The sequence below is a fragment of the Dermacentor andersoni genome, chromosome 10 (assembly GCF_023375885.2).
Source record: "Dermacentor andersoni chromosome 10, qqDerAnde1_hic_scaffold, whole genome shotgun sequence".
NCBI classification, from domain to species: Eukaryota; Metazoa; Arthropoda; class Arachnida; order Ixodida; family Ixodidae; genus Dermacentor; species Dermacentor andersoni.
The window spans coordinates 16,363,760-16,380,847 of NC_092823.1; the positions used below are offsets into that span (position 1 = coordinate 16,363,760).

A 17,088-nucleotide genomic window follows, 5' to 3' on the forward strand; every position below is an offset into this window, starting at 1 on the left:
ACCGCGACTTTCGACCCTTTCAATTAAAGCTAATTTTCCCTGACAGAGGCACAAAATCCCCGAGTTTTTCCAGACTACTAAAAATCCCTGAGAATTCCCGGTTTTCCCGGTTGGTAGACACCCTGACTGTAGTACTCTTTGGTGATTGTTTGACCCTGTGGTGCATACTCGTGGTGTACCACACCGCGGGAGTCAGCGAAAGCAGTCGCATCACTTGACGTTGCTGTGCACTTGGCGGGCCTTCTTTGGTCTTGGTGACATGGAACGCTTCCTTCCACTGTGACATTTGTGATTTGGTTTTCGGGTCGTGCCCGTACATCCAAATTTCGTCACCAATGATTATGGTGTTCATGAAGTCGGGGGCACTGTTTGTGGAATCCAGCATGTCTTGTGAGACTTCAACACGAAGTTGCTTTTGCTCCACCGTGTGAGCAGCTTCGGCACGAATTTCGCCGCAACTCTCATCATGGCCAAATCTTCGGTCATAATGGAATGTGCAGGGAAAGTGCTGATGCCCACCTCTTCCGCAATTTCTCAGATATTCACACGGTGGTCCCGCATCACCATAGCGTTCACTTCGGCAATGACCTGGTCATGTTGATGGCTGACCGGAGCGCGGCTCGCTTTCCACCGATGTCCGGCAGCGTTTAAACCAGTTGTACCACTCCTTAATCTATGTGTTGCTCATAGCATCGTCACCGAAAGCCGTTTGAATCTTCCAAATGGTTTCCACTTGGCTGTCACCTAATTTCTGGCAAAATTTGATGCAGTAGCGCTGCATCAAATTGGTCGCTCCGCCATTTTCGTTGCAATAAAAAAAACGCCAAGAGCACTGCGCGCTACATCACTCAAACACTGCGTCCCAGCGACTGACGCTACCGGCCGGTGGGAAAAAATTCGCACATGCGCACGAAGGTTCAAGGTCGGCTGATGCAAGCGCGCTTGTTTCATATCTATCAGGTGCTCGAAAAAAAGAAAAGGTCTGATACTTTTCTAACAGACCTCGTATATCTTCACATTTTTGTCATATGTATCGTGAATAGGTTCTCAAGCTGGGCTCCATGGAACTAATGCTATTTTCGGTTCTGCGAGCACCACAACTAGCCTGTTTTTCTCCGCCACACTTCTATACAAGAGTATTCACTAATGCAGAGGGTGCCTTTCACTAGATGCCTGTGATAACATTTTTTATACAGTCGTTGCTCAGGGGTGTAGAAGCCTCATCTTACGTTTATTTTTTTTATTTTTTTGTTTTTCATTAGAACCTGGTCTGTTTTATGTTCTGCCAGCTATTCTTTTTGTGTCACAAGTCGTTATATGCTTTTAGATGTTTCTACAAGAATCTTATGCAGTGCACACCTGTATATTTGTTGTGATTCTGATTGTATTTTTCTATACTGCATATTTATTACCTATTGCGAAGTACCATGCTACAACTAGAACGCTAAGTAAACAGTTTTTGTCTGCGATTAGTGCAGAAGAGAATGCCCGAGTGAAAGCTGTTCACTGTCATGAGGTCACAGTACTGCATTCATGTTTTTCACATCATTCTAAAGAGCATTATTAAAAGCTATTCACTGCCATGAAGTCCAAAGTACTGCATCCATGTTTTTCATATTTCAATAAAGAGCATTATTATATTTCCACACTTACACTCAGTAATTTTCCTTCGCTAAATACGCTGAAGTTTATTTTTAGTACCGTCCAAAGGCAGGAATGAGCGACAACTTGCCTGTACATTCGTGAAGTACCCATTGCGGTCGTTCGATCCGTATGTGTGCAATCAATGTATTCCGTTACTGCACGGAAGTTGCTGACATCGTGAAATTCACGTGGTGTTGTGGACAGTACTGGAATAAAATATCGCGGTCCGTGAAGTGCTCGGCATCCCCATAGGCGCCAGCACCGAGAAGCTCATGCAGCCGGGGGTCCACAACACCTTCGATGAGGTTGGGTCACAGAAGTTAGTCCAGGTTGTCAGGCTCGCTTCCTCGCCTGCGGGGAGGCGGATCCTGGAGGCGCTGGACTTTAACCCGTCAGGGAAAGGTGGTGCGTGCTCGACGCGTGGTCGCGGGAGGCCGTCATGGTCTCGCCGTTCCCGCGCAACGTGCACCCGCAACGCAATGTAGGCAGACGCCGGGCCCGGGCGGCCGCACTTCTCGGATCCGTCGCCGACGATCCACAATCGGTCGCGTTCGTCGACGTCGCCCAATACGGTTCGTCCGACCGGTTTGCGGCGGCCGTGGTGGATCACAGGGGCAACCTAAAGCAGCCGTGAAGTGCTCGAAGTTGTTTGCATAGAATGTTGTTTGCAAGAAGTGCGGCCATTGACGTCGCTACAGTGTTGACGTTAAAGTGCCGGTCCCGTCTGTGGTTAAGACCTGAACATCGCCCCCAAGTGCTCCGTGATCGCTGCGCATGCGTGGGCTGAGAGAAGGTGAGCAAGGAGAACAACTCTTGTTCGCAGGATGTGACGTCACATTGTTTCTTGTTTTTACTTTTTTGAAGGAGCTATTCTCGAACGTAGATTAGCCATTGCCGTCGTGTCGGCTGCAAGACGTTCTGCGCGCGCTTGGCGCGCTTTTGTGCGTGTCGAAAGCGTATAACGTGCGCGATATTCGTGCGAGCGCAGTTTGACTTGAGCAATCGTGGGTTTGGACTCCGTGACATTTGCTTTCGTCATATGCGAGTTAGGGGCTTGCCGACAGGTAAACCGCCGCTGTACTTAGGTGAATACCTTGTTTTTCGTGGTACTGAAATAAATAGCGCTTCGCTGCGATGGTGACTTCAATAGAGTGCGGTAATTGCTGCGCATTACGGGCGATTTAATTGCACAGAACGTGCTGCATTATCGGTGCAGATAGAGAAAACTTATCCTGTGAGACTTACTTCCGTCAGTCAGTCGGTTAGATGTTTCGCTATTATCCAGTGCACATTTCTTGATATCCACTAACGATCTGCTTCAAATATCGACGAAGTGTGTATTGATCGTGCACATTTTTTTTTTTTTTATTCACGCAACTGGCGATGGGCAGCAGCGTTACGGCCGTGAGTTTTCCTTTCGAGCAAACCTTTTCAAATTGAAGTTTTCGCTCATGTTCGCGAGATAGCAAATTTAAGTGTTACACTCGCTGCTGTATTTTTCGATTCCATGTGACCTGGATTTAAGCTGGCTCAGGTTGTATTAACGCGCGCAGAGGCTTTTCGAAAAATAGTTGTCACCTGAGAAATCAATGCAGTATGCCAGTTCTTTTGGAATGGTGCTATTTGTGAAATTGATCATATTTCCCCTAGTCATGCTCAACTACCTACTGGTCAGATGCTTGAACTTCCGAAGAAGTATTTGTAAAGTTTCCCTTCCAACTCAGCATTGTAACTGACGCTTCTCGGAAGTATGAGTGGTATTTGCCCCTGCAACACTGCCATGAGTTCAAGTTCAAATGGTGCCCATCGACTGTCTATCCGTGTGCCAATAGAAAGCAAAGAACTCATTCCTCAATTGTTGCAACATTTTTTCATTCCATCTTCAATTAATTTGTTTACTTATTTTCCTGGTCATAGTGGACTTGCACACATTGAAGTTTTGGATAGTTTGGCAAAAGCATTGCATAGTGGGCCTGTAGGGTTTTTTTGTATTTAGCGCATTGCCCTTCTGACTGGACAAATTAAGTAACTGCATTACAAGTATTTCACTTCCTTGGAATGTCTGTTCCATGTGCCTCATAACAGTACACGGTTGAATTTGGCACATGCACCTTCATATGACCAAGTGTAAGTTTGTATTGCAATGGAAATAAGAACATGAGTGCTTCAATTGTCTTCATCACATTGCTGATGCCTTCAATGTGTGAAAATGGCTTGTAACAATATTGCTGTGTTTCATGTGAGGATATGGAATAGAATAACTTTCTTCTTTTATGCTGAAGGTATTCACCCCTTTTGCCTGTTGGGCTTCAAATCTTGTAGAAAATGGGGTGAGCAGCCTGGTGTGTGCCTGAAGAGCAATGCTAGTTTGTGCATGATCATATTGTTGCTGCTGGGAAGATGACATCTTAGGCACATTTTTTTCATACAATTAACACAAATGTTTCTATCTTTCCCCTTGTGGCTTAATCGTAGAAGACCTGTTCGTTTTTCAGTTACTTTGTTGTTGTTTTTTTTTACATATCAGTATTATGTACTATCAAGTTAGTGGGAATATAAAGCTATTTGATGTTGTATTCATGGGGTATCCTAGCCGATCCCTCGTCATGGGTATGTGCCATATGTCACAGGCAACAGTCATTCTAGTCTCTCTTTTTGTGGTAAAAGTATCCCAAAGCCTATTTTGTATGCTTGCAGATGAGTTGAGATTTACACATCAATGCCAGCTCACAAAGCATCTAATACGGCAATCAGCCAGCCACCTCCGCAGATGGAGAATTCTGCAGTTTCCAATCATACTGTTTCTGTTGTCTTTGGCAGAGATTTTGATTGTACACAGCGGGAATAAACTGTAGGACCATAAAAAAACTTGTGATGACAAGGGCCATATATGGTGGAAATTATAGTAGATTATGACCAGCATTAGCTCAAGCCCTGCTAAAGGTCTGTGGTATCTAAAAAAATAATAAAGTGCTGGTTTTCATATCTATAGCTGCTGTGTGCATTAAGCTCAAAACTCCCTTCTTGGCAACATAACCCAGGAATGCCCACTCCAAACACTCTTGCACATGCACTTTGACAGCATCTGCTTTGATCTACCTAATTGCATATCAGTAAAGATGGGTCTAGTTCACTAAAGACTGACAATGCTGCATTCGAATGTAACCAAACCGTTCTCGAAAAGTTCTTGAAACCAGTCAAGCAGGTTTTTGAGAACTTTTAATCTGGCAAAATGACAAAATGAAAGTTATTTGAAATAAGTGATGCAATGCTGATGAGGTTTGGGCATGCATTTCAAGGTGCTTGGCCTTCATTATCTCTAATCATAGTGAACCTGCCAAATTGGCAAGGATCTTGAATGAATTCTTCACTAGGCCCAACTATTTTGTTGCTGCCCTATATTGTGCACTCTTCCTATATAGGAAGAGTGCACAACAAAAATCTTGTGGCTTCCTGTTATCATAACACCCTATAACTTCCTTAGATGTAGGGCCATTCGATATTCACCAATACTTCCACAGGATTCAGATGATGCCTTTAAAGATGTGTCCCTCATGCTTACATGTAAAGGAGCACTGACATTAAACTTTTGGACTGAATTTTTTTATATTAATCTGGTTCCAAATGGCAGCTTTTATGGCCACACCATGCCACTGAAAGCTGCATGTGCTTCGAGCGATTCTTAATGTGTGCCAAGACTTGCTTCACTAAATAAATTTTCTTATGACTCTTCTCAAACATCTAAATTAAAATTAGTTTACTTCTAGTGTTCTATAAGTCACAACCACGATACGATTACGAGGCATGCCATAGTTGCGGACTCCGGCTTAACTTTAATCGCCTGAGGTTTTTAACATGCACCCACTCCACAGTGTGCACCAAGACAGAAAGACCAATGTTGTGCTGCATAGTGGTCCTAACATGCTCAGTTTTCAATGACCTAATAATGGCATGGCTTACTCATGAACAACTACAGCATGCATCATTTGTTTGTGACCTACCATGCAATGTTGTCACCAGATTATGGGGCCACACTGCCTTTGGCACATCTTTAAATGTTGGCGTTAAGGATATATTTGTTGCGCATAGAAGGAATTTGAAGTTTTGTAGTGCAGTTAACTGAATGACAGCTACACACGCATAAGAAAAAAATTGTGCCAGGACTACTCAAACTCTGCAGTGTTTGAGTTTGACCAATTCTTGCGATTTTGCACATTTCGGATGACTGCAGGTCATTCATTACAGTTATACCAGCTTTTGTACTTTTTAGACATGCTGTTTGCCCCGGTTTTATACAGTGATCATAGATAGCCACACCACACCATGTTGGTAGAAAAATTCAGAATTTTAGTAAAATGGGGTTGCTCCATGTTGAGGTGCACCAGCATGTCATAGTAAGTGGAAGCCAGAAGCAGCAGATTTAAGGCATTGTGCCGCACCATGTAAAGTCAAATTATTGTGCCCCCCTCCACTCTCGATGGCAAAACCTGCTGGTGAAGCATTGTGAGCAAGCTTTCGAGGTACCCTGCGCTCTTTCCAAAACAGCGTCCGAGGCAGCCATCTATTTTGCCTACAGGACGAGAAGTCCCTGGCCAGGAGTGCATAGAACATACGGAAATAGCTGTCAATTGTGCTGCTGAACACCTAGAGATCTATAGTTTTGACCTCAGGTTGCAGAACACAGCAATGCTATAGCAAACAGTGTAGTGAAAGCTGTTTCACGGCTCTACCACGGCATAGCCAGCACTGCATGCATATACTATACACAAGCATGAGGTTTTAGCAGCAATACTGAACAGTAAATTGTATTTGTACAACTTCACTCTGTCTTTAACACTGCCAGGCTTTAAAATACATGAGAAGAGGTCACTATCTTTCATTTGATGTGTTTATACAAAAAAAGTGTGTGCATGGAAGGGGTTAATTAAGGCTCCTTTGTCAAGCCAAAATGCTTCCTGGCATGATAAAGTTAAGCCTTGTGCATTTCAGTCTGCAGTTGCTCACTGCACTTTCAAAAGCGCAATCAGCACAGAGCACAAAAAAACACACAAGCGATGGTTCAGCAATTTATTTGAAACAAATGCAACTTTGTTTTACAGAAAGACCACATTCCAACAAAGCAACCACATGCTATGCAGACAATACAGCCAACTTATGTTAATTGTACAGATGTTAACATGCCCTGCCTTTATATGTGGAAATGTTTCAAGTCTCAAAGTGTGCCCCTACTTTGTAGCTTGTCCTTGGAACAATGGATGATTCAAACAAATGCTAAATTTAGCACCATTGCCACACTGATAGAAGAAAACTACATATTAAAATGGCAACTTCTTGGAGAACAGAAAAGGGTGTATAGTGAACTTCCAATAATTTGACTCCGGTTAATTTAATTTTTTCAGTTAATTCGAACCTGGCCGACGCCCATGCATTTCTATGGGATTAAACATTCATCATTTCGATCCTAAAACTGGCATTCGCCGGATAATGCGAACTTGACCAGACCCCAATAATGACCCCTTTTAGTGGCAGTCCATGTCTCAGTAGAGCTTAGGGGACAGTGAATGCGTTAAACAAATGCCATCTCTCTGAAATGCCTATTTTTGACCCACCCGAGAAAGATTTTCAAGCAGTAACGGTAGCTGACAATGTCCGATTGTGGTACTTATCTGATTCTAACGAACACTTTTTGTTTTCGAAGGACATTGAGACGAAAATTGCCTAGCTGTGCAATCGATAGCGAAACTAAAACCGTGGTTGCACCATTCATATGCTTTACCACATATCATGGCTGTAATACGGCGAAGCTGGCTTTGGAAAATCAGCTGGCATTCTAAAATATGAGGTACGCGTAGGTTTCTACTTTGGTTTGGAGTTAAGTCATTTCTACTTTAGTTTTATACTGTGGACAAATAGAAATTTGATGCACGTTCGTTTCAGAGGCGTGTTACTCAAGCACATATTGCCAAATAAATCAACGGTGCTTCAGCAGGCTTTTGCATCTTAAATCGACCCGTCAGTCTCGTGAGGGTAGAATTAATGGAAGTTGATTGTATAAATTGCGTGATGAAGCACCAAGAAAGTTAGCTTGCTCAGGTAGTGAAAAAGCATGGAGAAAGTGCTTCACACAACATCCACCAATGTTCTGTTGCAGATGCAAAAGCTGCCTCCCTTATCTGGAACAGAATAAATTCCTTTCGAAGGCAAAATAAAAAACAGAAAGAGAAGTCATCAAGGCATTCCACATCCATCTTATTCAGTCATTACAGTGTTGCTACATCACCATTTGCTTAGCCTCCTATGCCAAAAAAAAATTGTCGAAAATGAAATGACCTGATTCCCATGTTTTTCACCTCCCAAGCAGTGTTTACTGTCAATTATTACTGCTTTCTGTAACCTCACCTGTAAATACTGTATGTTAACCTGTATGTTAACACTGAGCTATACGATAAGCTTAGTGAAAGTTAAAAAAGAATACTGGATATTCATTTTCGTTTTTTTTAGAGATAAGAAGGGGTGCTTAGAAGCGAGCCACATTTGCAAAATGCTTGAATAAACAGCAACTACCCCGGTAATGCGCTAATTGTGGCCATGCTGTCCCTGCAAACTTCTTAATCTCATCCGCCCACCTAACTTTCTGCTGCGCCCTGCTACGCTTCCCTTCCCTCGGAATCCAGTCCATAACCCTTAATGACCATCAGTTATCTTCCCTCCTCATTACATGCCCTGCCCATCCCCATTTTTCTTGATTTCAACTAAGATGTCATTAACTCGCGTTTGTTCCCTCACCCAATCTGCTCTCATCTTATCCCCTTAATGTTACACCCATCATTCTTCTTTCCATAGCTCGATGTGTCGTCCTCAGTTTAAGTAGAACCCTTTTTGTAAGCCTCCAGGTTTCTGCTCCGTAGGTGAGTACTGGTAAGACACACCAGTTATACACTTTTCTCTTCAGGGATAATGGTAACCTGCTGTTCATGATCTGAGAATGCCTGCCAAACGCACCCCAGCCCATTCTTATCCTTCTGATTATTTCGGTCTCATGATCCGGACTCGCGGTCACTGCCTGCCCTAAGTAGATGTATTCCCTTACCACTTCCAGTGCCTCGCTACCTATCGTAAACTGCTGTTCTCTTCCGAGACTGTTAAAAATTACTTTAGTTTTCTGCAGATTAATTTTCAGACCTACCATTCTGCTTTGCCTCTCCGGGTCAGTGAGCATGCATTGCAATTGGTCCCATGAGTTACTAAGCAAGGCAATATCATCAGCGAATCGCAAGTAACTAAGGTATTCTCCATTAACTCTTATCCCCAATTCTTCCCAATCCAGGTCTCTGAATACCTCCTGTAAACATGCTGTGAATAGCATTGGAGAGTTCGTATCTTCCTGCCTGACACCCTTCTTTATTGGAATTTTGTTGCTTTCTTTATGAAGGACTACGGTGGCTGTGGAGCTGCTGTAGATATCTTTCACTATTTTTACATATGGCTCGTCTACACCCCAATTACATAATGCCTGCATGACTGCCGAGGTTTTGACTGAATCAAACACTTTCTTGTAATCAATGAAAGCTATGTATAAGGGGTGGTATTAAAATTAGATCTTTCGTCTCCTGCGATAGCTTACTGGTATCCTGTCTAACGAAGTTACAACCGACTTCTATTGCATACTCCTTAAGGATGCCCATAAGATTTTCGTTCATTGCTTCAACACTAAGGTTCTCTTCCTGAGCTAAAGCCCTATACCTCTTCTGTAGCTTGATCCGAAATTCCTCTATTTCCCTCTTACCGCTAACTCATTGATCGGCTTCTTATGTACCAGTTTTTTCCATTCCCTCCTCAAGCCTAGGCTAATTCGAGATCTTACCATCCTATGGTCACTGCAGCGCACCTTGCCGAGCACATACACATCTTGTATGATGATGATGATGTATGGGGGTTTTTTGGCGCAAGGGCCAGGTATGGCCAAAGAGCGCCATGTCTGTGCTAATGGGTTTGCAATGTACTTATGATTACTATGAGGTTGGTGTGACGTGGCTGTAAAGGGGCCTTAAAATATACGCAATAAAGTGCGTAAAATCTGTATAATAAAATTATGGCGATGACGTATGACTTGTACTATGAACATTTAGATGCATTTAAAAAGAATGATACGATAGGTAAAATATAGCAGATTATAAGAAATGCTAGAGCACTACTGCCTCCATATGGCCCTTGAAAACACAAGGGCCTGGAGGCATGTGCTATTCAGAACAATTATCGCAGCGGCATCCTCTGGAGCGAGGATGCTCTACGAATTTATTGGGCTTATAACGTGTAGAACTACATCCTTTAAGAAGTCGAGAACTGCCTTGGTGTTGAAAAGCGGTTCCTTACCAAGAAACATTGCTGGGTGAAGAGGTATGCAATGGCGATATGCAAGAGGAAAATGCTTCTTTCTTTCAGGTTCGGCTTCGCGACACTCCAAGAGGACGTGGAGGACGGTCAGCCTCTCACCACATCGACCACAGGTTGATGATGATGATATTTGATGTTTTATGGCGCAAGGGCCAGGTATGGCCAAAGAGCGCCATGTCTGTGGTAGTGGGTGTGCAGTGTAACTATGATTGCTATGAAATTGGTGTGACGTGGCTGTAAAGGGGCCTTAAAATATACGCTCTAAAGTGCGTAAAATATGTGTAATAAAATTATGGCGATGACGTATGACTTGTACTATGAACATATAGATGCATATAAAAAGAATGATGCGATAGGTAAAATATATCAGATTATAAGAAATGCCAGAGCACTACTACCTCCTTAGAGCCCTTGAAGCACAAGGGCCTGGAGGCATGTGCTATTCAAAACAGTTATCGCAGTGGCATCCTCTCGAGAGAGGAGGCGCTACGAATTCATGGGACTAATAACATGTAAGACCACATCTCTAATATAATGTAGCACTGTGTCTGTATTAAAAAGCGGTTCTGGACCAAGGAGCATTGCAGGATGAAGAGGAATGTGCTGTCGGTATGCTAATGAAAAATGTCTCTTTCTCTCAGATTCGGCTTCCCGACACTCCAGGAGGACGTGGAGTACGGTCAGCCTCTGCCCGCATCTACCACAGGTTGGAGGCTCACTTCCGGTGAGTAGAAAATTATGGGTGCCAAACGTGTGTCCTATTCTGAGACGACAGAATAGGACATCTGTTCGGCGCGATTTTGTAGTAGGGGGCCAGAATCCTAACTGCGGTTTTATCAGGTGGAGCTTATTATCCGTTTCCGCGTCCCACATGCGTTGCCAGTGGTCTCGCAATCTCCTTCGCAAGAAAGGTCTCAGATCTGTGACAGGCACCGCAGCGGTAGGGTTAACAGCTTGCGATGCGATTGACGTGGCCATCTCGTCCGCCAGAACGTTACCCTCGATGCTCCTATGGCCAGGCACCCAGCATATAATGATATGCTGGTTAGATCTGTACGCTTTACACAAGACGGAATATAGTTCATTAAGTACTGGATTTTTGTGTGTATAAAGTGACATCAGGCCCTTCACGACACTTAGGGAGTCTGTGTATATCGCTGACTTTTGGAGTTTTGATTTTCTTATATGTTTCACGGCAGACAGTAATGCGTAAGCCTCGGCAGTAAATATACTTGTTTCCGGGTGTAGTACATCGGATTCTGAGAAGGATGGGCCGACAGCAGCATACGACACCCCGGCATTAGACTTCGAAGCGTCTGTGTAGAACTCTGCGCAGGAGTGCTTGTGCTGGAGTTCTAGGAAATGAGTTCGTATTTCGATCTCTGGTGCGTGTTTTGTTATTTCTAAAAAGGATATGTCACATTCTACGACCTGCCACTCCCAAGGCGGTAACACCTTGGTTGGATGCATTAGGCGAAGCTCGAGGAGTGGGACATGTATCTGATCACTAAGCTCCTTCACTCGAAGTGAGAAAGGCTTTCTTACAGAAGGACGATTATGGAATAGTGTAGAGCAGGTCATATCGTTAACAGTGTTAAAACATGGATGTTGACGATTGGAGTGTATCTTTAGGAAATATGTAAGGCTGATGTAAGTTCTCTGTAGATGGAGCGACCATTCATTTGATTCCGCGTATAAGCTTTCAATCGGGCTTGTTCTGAAAGCACCAGTGGCTAAGCGGATACCTAGATGGTGGATAGGATCTAGGATCTTTAGTGCGCTCGGAGCGGCAGAGTTGTATACGACGGCACCATAGTCCAATCGTGATCGAATTAGGCTCTTATAAACATTCATCAGACACTTCCTGTCGCTACCCCATGTTGAGTGGGATAGAATTTTAAGTAAGTTCATTGTCCTTAGACATTTTTCTTTAAGATATTTAATGTGCTGTATAAAAGTAAGCTTGCAGTCTAGTATAATACCTAAAAATTTGTGTTCTTTGTTTATGGGTATTTGATGTCCACACAGTTGAACACAAGGATCGGGAACCAGGCCTCTCTTTCTAGTAAAAAGAACACAAGAGCTTTTGTGGGGGTTGATCTTAAATCCGTTTTCGTCAGCCCACTTGGAAACCTTGTTCAGGCCCTGCTGTACCTGTCTCTCGCATACTGCGAGGTTGCAGGATTTAAAGCCTATTTGTAAATCGTCGACGTATACGGAATAAAAAATGGCCGGTGGCAGTGAAGCACGTAGTGTGTTCATCTTAACAATAAAAAGAGTGCAGCTGAGCACACCTCCCTGGGGTACACCGGTTTCCTGCGTAAAAGGACGTGACAGTGCATTACCGACTTTTACTCGGAAGGTGCGGTTGGACAAATAACTTTCTATTAGGGCGAGCATATTGCCACGGATGCCCATGCCCGACAAGTCTCTCAAGATTCCGTAGCGCCACGTTGTGTCGTACGCCTTCTCCATATCGAGGAACACGGATAGGAAATATTGCTTATGTAGAAAGGCGTCGCGAATGTTTCCCTCAATGCGCACGAGGTGATCAATTGTGGACCGCCCTTCCCTGAAGCCACACTGAAAGGGATCAAGCATTTGGTTTAATTCCAGGAAATGTATGAGTCGCCGATTGATCATTTTCTCAAACAGCTTACAAATGCAACTTGTGAGGGCTATCGGGCGGTAACTTGACGCTAACGAAGGATCTTTACCTTGCTTCAGAATGGGAATCACAATCGCTTCTCTCCATGCAAGTGGAAGATATCCAGCAGCCCAAATAGTGTTAAAAAGTGCAAGTAAAGTCAGTTGTGTATCAGTGTGTACGTTCTTAATTATGTCGTACATAATTCTGTCAGGTCCTGGTGCAGAGCTCTTGCATGTGATCAAGGCAGCTCTTAGCGCGGCAATGCTAAAGGGACGGTTGTAAGGCTCATTCTCTCGACCTTTTCTTGTTAATGGCTTACGTTCTTCTGTTTCTTTGTATTTGAGAAAGGATTGTGTATAATTTGTTGGGCTTGACACGTTCTCAAAATGCTCCCCAAGTGAGTCTGCCTGGTCTTGTAGTGTATCACCCTGTGTGTTTACTAGAGGGAGTGAGTATGTTTGCCGCCCTCTAATCCTATTTACTCTGTTCCAGGCTTTGGCCTCATCCCTAAACGAGTTAATACTTGATAAAAACTTGTGCCAGCTTTCTCTTCTGGCCTGTCGGCGGGTTCGCCTGCCTTGTGACTTTACTTTTTTAAAGTTGATAAGATTTTCTGCAGTGGGAGAAGCACGTAGCAGCCCCCACGCCTTGTTCTGATTCCTACGCGCGATCCTACATTCGCTGTTCCACCACGGTACACGTGGTTTGCATGCCAAACCACTTACTTCGGATATGCATTTTGACGCGGCATCTATTATAAATGTTGTAAGATACTCCACCGCAGCATCAATTTCTAAACAAGAGATGTCAGCCCATGAGATGCTGGTGAGAGTTCGAAATTTCTCCCAGTCGGCTGTGTCTATGTTCCACCTAGGAGCTTGTGGAGGATATTCGTTTTCTTTAGATGTTTTTATTAGTACCGGGAAGTGGTCGCTCCCGTAAGGATTGTTTGTAACTGTCCATTCGAGTTCGGGCAGTATACACGGGGAAACTAGGCTGAGGTCAATTGATGAAAATGTTCTGTTGGCGAGAGAATAATATGTGGGTGCCTTCTTATTCAGCAGGCATGCACCAGAAGAGAAGAGGAATTGTTCAACAAGACGACCTCGCGCATCTATACGAGAGTCGCCCCACAGGCTGTTGTGCGCATTGAAATCTCCAAGTACAACGTAAGGTTCTGGCAATTCATCTATGAAGGACTGAAATTCATGTTTGCTTAGTTTGTACTGTGGGGGTATATAAATCGAACAAATAGTGATAAGTTTGTTTAGCAAAACAATTCGAACCGCCACTGCTTCAAGGGCCGTTCGTAGCTGTAAATGTTGACATGCTATGCTCTTTTGGATTACTATTGCAACACCTCCCGATGATGCGATGGCATCATCGCGATCTTTGCGAAAAGTAACATGCTGTCGGAGAAAGTTTGTGTGTTTGGATTTTAAATGTGTTTCTTGTAAACACAGCACTTTTGGATTGTGTTGGTGGATCAGTTCTTGTACATCATCGAGGTTTCTAAGTAGACCTCTGACGTTCCATTGTATGATTTGTGTGTCCATATTTAATGTAAATTAGTGCTGTGTTTACGGAAACGGAAGGGATGCCTTAGATTACAGAGCCCTTTCGAGGCCCTGTAATAGGGGTTTTGTTCTTTCTGGAGCGTTCGAGGGAGCCTCGCCGCTCCTTAGGCGCTTGGTGCGCCTTGAGGATGGGTGTAGTGTCCATTGCCTCTTGTGAGGCGCCGGACACGTGCTCTTGCGAGCGAGCGGTTTTCAGGGGGAGTCCCGCCTTGGAGGGCAAGACCCCTGCGCCCACCAGCCCGGAGGTCGATGGGGCTCCCTGAGGGATTTGGCTGCGCTGGCCGTTGCCAGCGCTGGAGGGGGCCTCGGAGGTTGGGGCAGCCTCGGCTGCGCCCACCTTCGGGGTCGATGGCTCCACCTGCTCGGTTGGCGGAGCAGCGCTAGCTGCAACCACCGTGGGGGCAGATGGCGTGACTGCCGACTCACTGACTGTGGGTCGGACAGCCGCCGGAGGCCGTTGTGACGCTGCCCCCTGACGCGCCACATCGGCAAAGGTTTTCTTTGGCAGGTATACTACCCGCCTTCGTGCCTCTTTGAACGATATATTCTCTTTTACTTTTATAGTCACAATTTCTTTTTCCTTCTTCCAGGAGGGGCACGACCGCGAGTACGCGGCGTGGTCCCCGTCACAGTTTACACAGTGTAGAGAGTTCTTACATGCTTCAGTGGCGTGTTCAAGGGCACTGCATTTGGCGCATGTTTGGCGGCCTCGGCAGCTCTGCGAGCTGTGGCCAAAACGTTGGCATTTGAAACATCTCAAGGGATTCGGCACATACGGCCTTATACGAAGCTTGATGTACCCGGCCTCGATTGACTCGGGCAGGACACTGGAGTTGAAGGTGAGTATTAGGTGTTTAGTCGCAATTTCTTTTCCGTCTCGCCTCATCTTGATTCTTCTGACATTTATGACATTCTGTTCGCTGAAGCCCTCCAAGAGCTCAGCCTCAGTCAGCTCCAATAAATCATCATCGGAGACTACGCCACGCGTGGTATTCATGGTACGATGAGGAGTTACTGTTACTTTGGCGTCACCAAATGAAACTAGATTGGGTAGATTTTCATATTGTTTCTGGTTGCGGAGCTCCAAGAGGAGATCGCCGCTTGCCATCCTGGATGCTTTATAACCTGTACCAAAAACTTGGGTAAGAGACTTGGACACGAGGAATGGAGAGATTGTTCGCACGGGTTTGCCTGGTGTTTCAGAGTGCACTACATGGAAACGAGGAAAGGTTTCTTTTTGGCGGGCAAAAAATTCAAAGACATCATCGGTGCGCCCCCTCTTGAGGGAGCGATCAGGTAATGTGGGGAAAGAAGAAGCCATAAGAGATTGTAATTTCGGCAGTAACGCCAGCCACCCACCGTGGAGTCCTACAAGGGGACGCTGCAGGATCCGTAAAACACGGCCTGCAAACGCCAGCAGTACGTTACCACTATAACCAAATACGAAATAACCTAGGTTGGCTATTCACACAAGGTTAACCCTTGCTGCCTGGAAAAATTGGAAGTAAGTGGAAGCTAGGAGAAGACAGGAAAGATAAAAAGTGAGAGAAAGACGAAGATTAGAGGAAGAGAGAGACAGGAAAAGGCAACTACCGATTTCCCCCGGGTGGGTCAGTCCGGGGGTGCCGTCTACGTGAAGCCGAGGCCAAAGGGGTGTGTTGCCGCCGCCGAGGGGCCGTAAAGGTCCAAACACCCGGCATTGGCTCAACCCCCAGGATCCTCTTTTCCCCGGACACGGCTAAGCCGCGCACGGCTACACGCGGGAGGGTCCAACCCTCGTGTGCTCGGGTCCGTGGTGTCGCAACACACCAAACGCCTGCTTGCGCAGACGCCCCTGCGGGGGACCACAGGTTGGCGGTTCGTTTCCAGTAAGAAGAAAATTGTGTGTACCAAATGTGTGCCCTATTCTGAGGCGGCAGAATAGGACATCTGTTCGCCGTGATTTGGATGGGAAGGGCCAAAAACCTAGCTGTGGCTTTATAACGTGCAGTTTATTGTTTATTTCTGCGTTCCACATGCGTTGCCAGTGTTGTCGTAGTTTCTTACGCAAGAAAGGCTTGAGATCTGTGAACGGGACAGCAACTGCAGAAGAAGTGTTTAGTGATGTGGCCATTTTATCAGCCAGTACATTGCCCTCGATACCTCTATGGCCAGGTACCCAGCATATTATGATGTTCTGGTTAGATGAGTACGCTTTACACAATACCGAATACAGTTCATTGAATACGGGATTTTTATGTTTGCTGAGTGACATTAAGGCCTTCACGACGCTGAGAGAGTCTGTATAGATCGCTGCTTTTGGAAGTTTCGATTTTCTTATGTGCTTTACAGCAGAGAGTAGTGCGTAGGCCTCGGCCGTAAAGATACTTGTTTCCGGATGCAGTACATCGGATTCCAAAAACGATGGGCCGACGGCTGCATAGGATACCCCGGCATTTGACTTCGAAGCGTCTGTGTAGAACTCTGCGCAGGAGTGATTTTGCTGGAGTTCTAGGAAATGCATTCGGATTTCAGCCTCAGGAGCGTGCTTTGTAACTTTTATAAAGGATATGTCACATTGTATCACCTGCCACTCCCAAGGAGGTAAGAGCTTGGTTAAGTGCATTAAGCGATGCTCGAGGAGCGGGACATGCATTTCATCGCTAAGCTGCTTCACACGCAGCGAGAAAGGCTGTCTTATGGAGGGACGATTGCTGAAAAGTGTAGCGCACGTCATATCGGTAACGTTATGAAAACATGGATGTTCAGGATTGGCGCGTACTTTAAGGAAATATCTAAAGCTAATGTATGATCTCTGTAGGTGGAGAGACCATTCATTTGATT

General features: G+C 45.0%; 1 protein-coding gene and 1 long non-coding RNA gene across 3 annotated transcripts in view; one reads left to right on the plus strand and one right to left on the minus strand.

Annotated features, from left to right (window-relative positions):
* The window catches only part of Ufsp1 (UFM1 specific peptidase 1), a 207,439-nt gene that overhangs the window by 62,606 nt on the left and 127,745 nt on the right, over nucleotides 1-17,088 (minus strand). The window lies entirely within an intron of this gene.
* Nucleotides 508-5,133, plus strand: LOC140213690 (uncharacterized). Its single transcript, XR_011890590.1, has 2 exons — nucleotides 508-2,729; nucleotides 4,342-5,133. It is a non-coding gene; the product is annotated as an uncharacterized lncRNA (long non-coding RNA).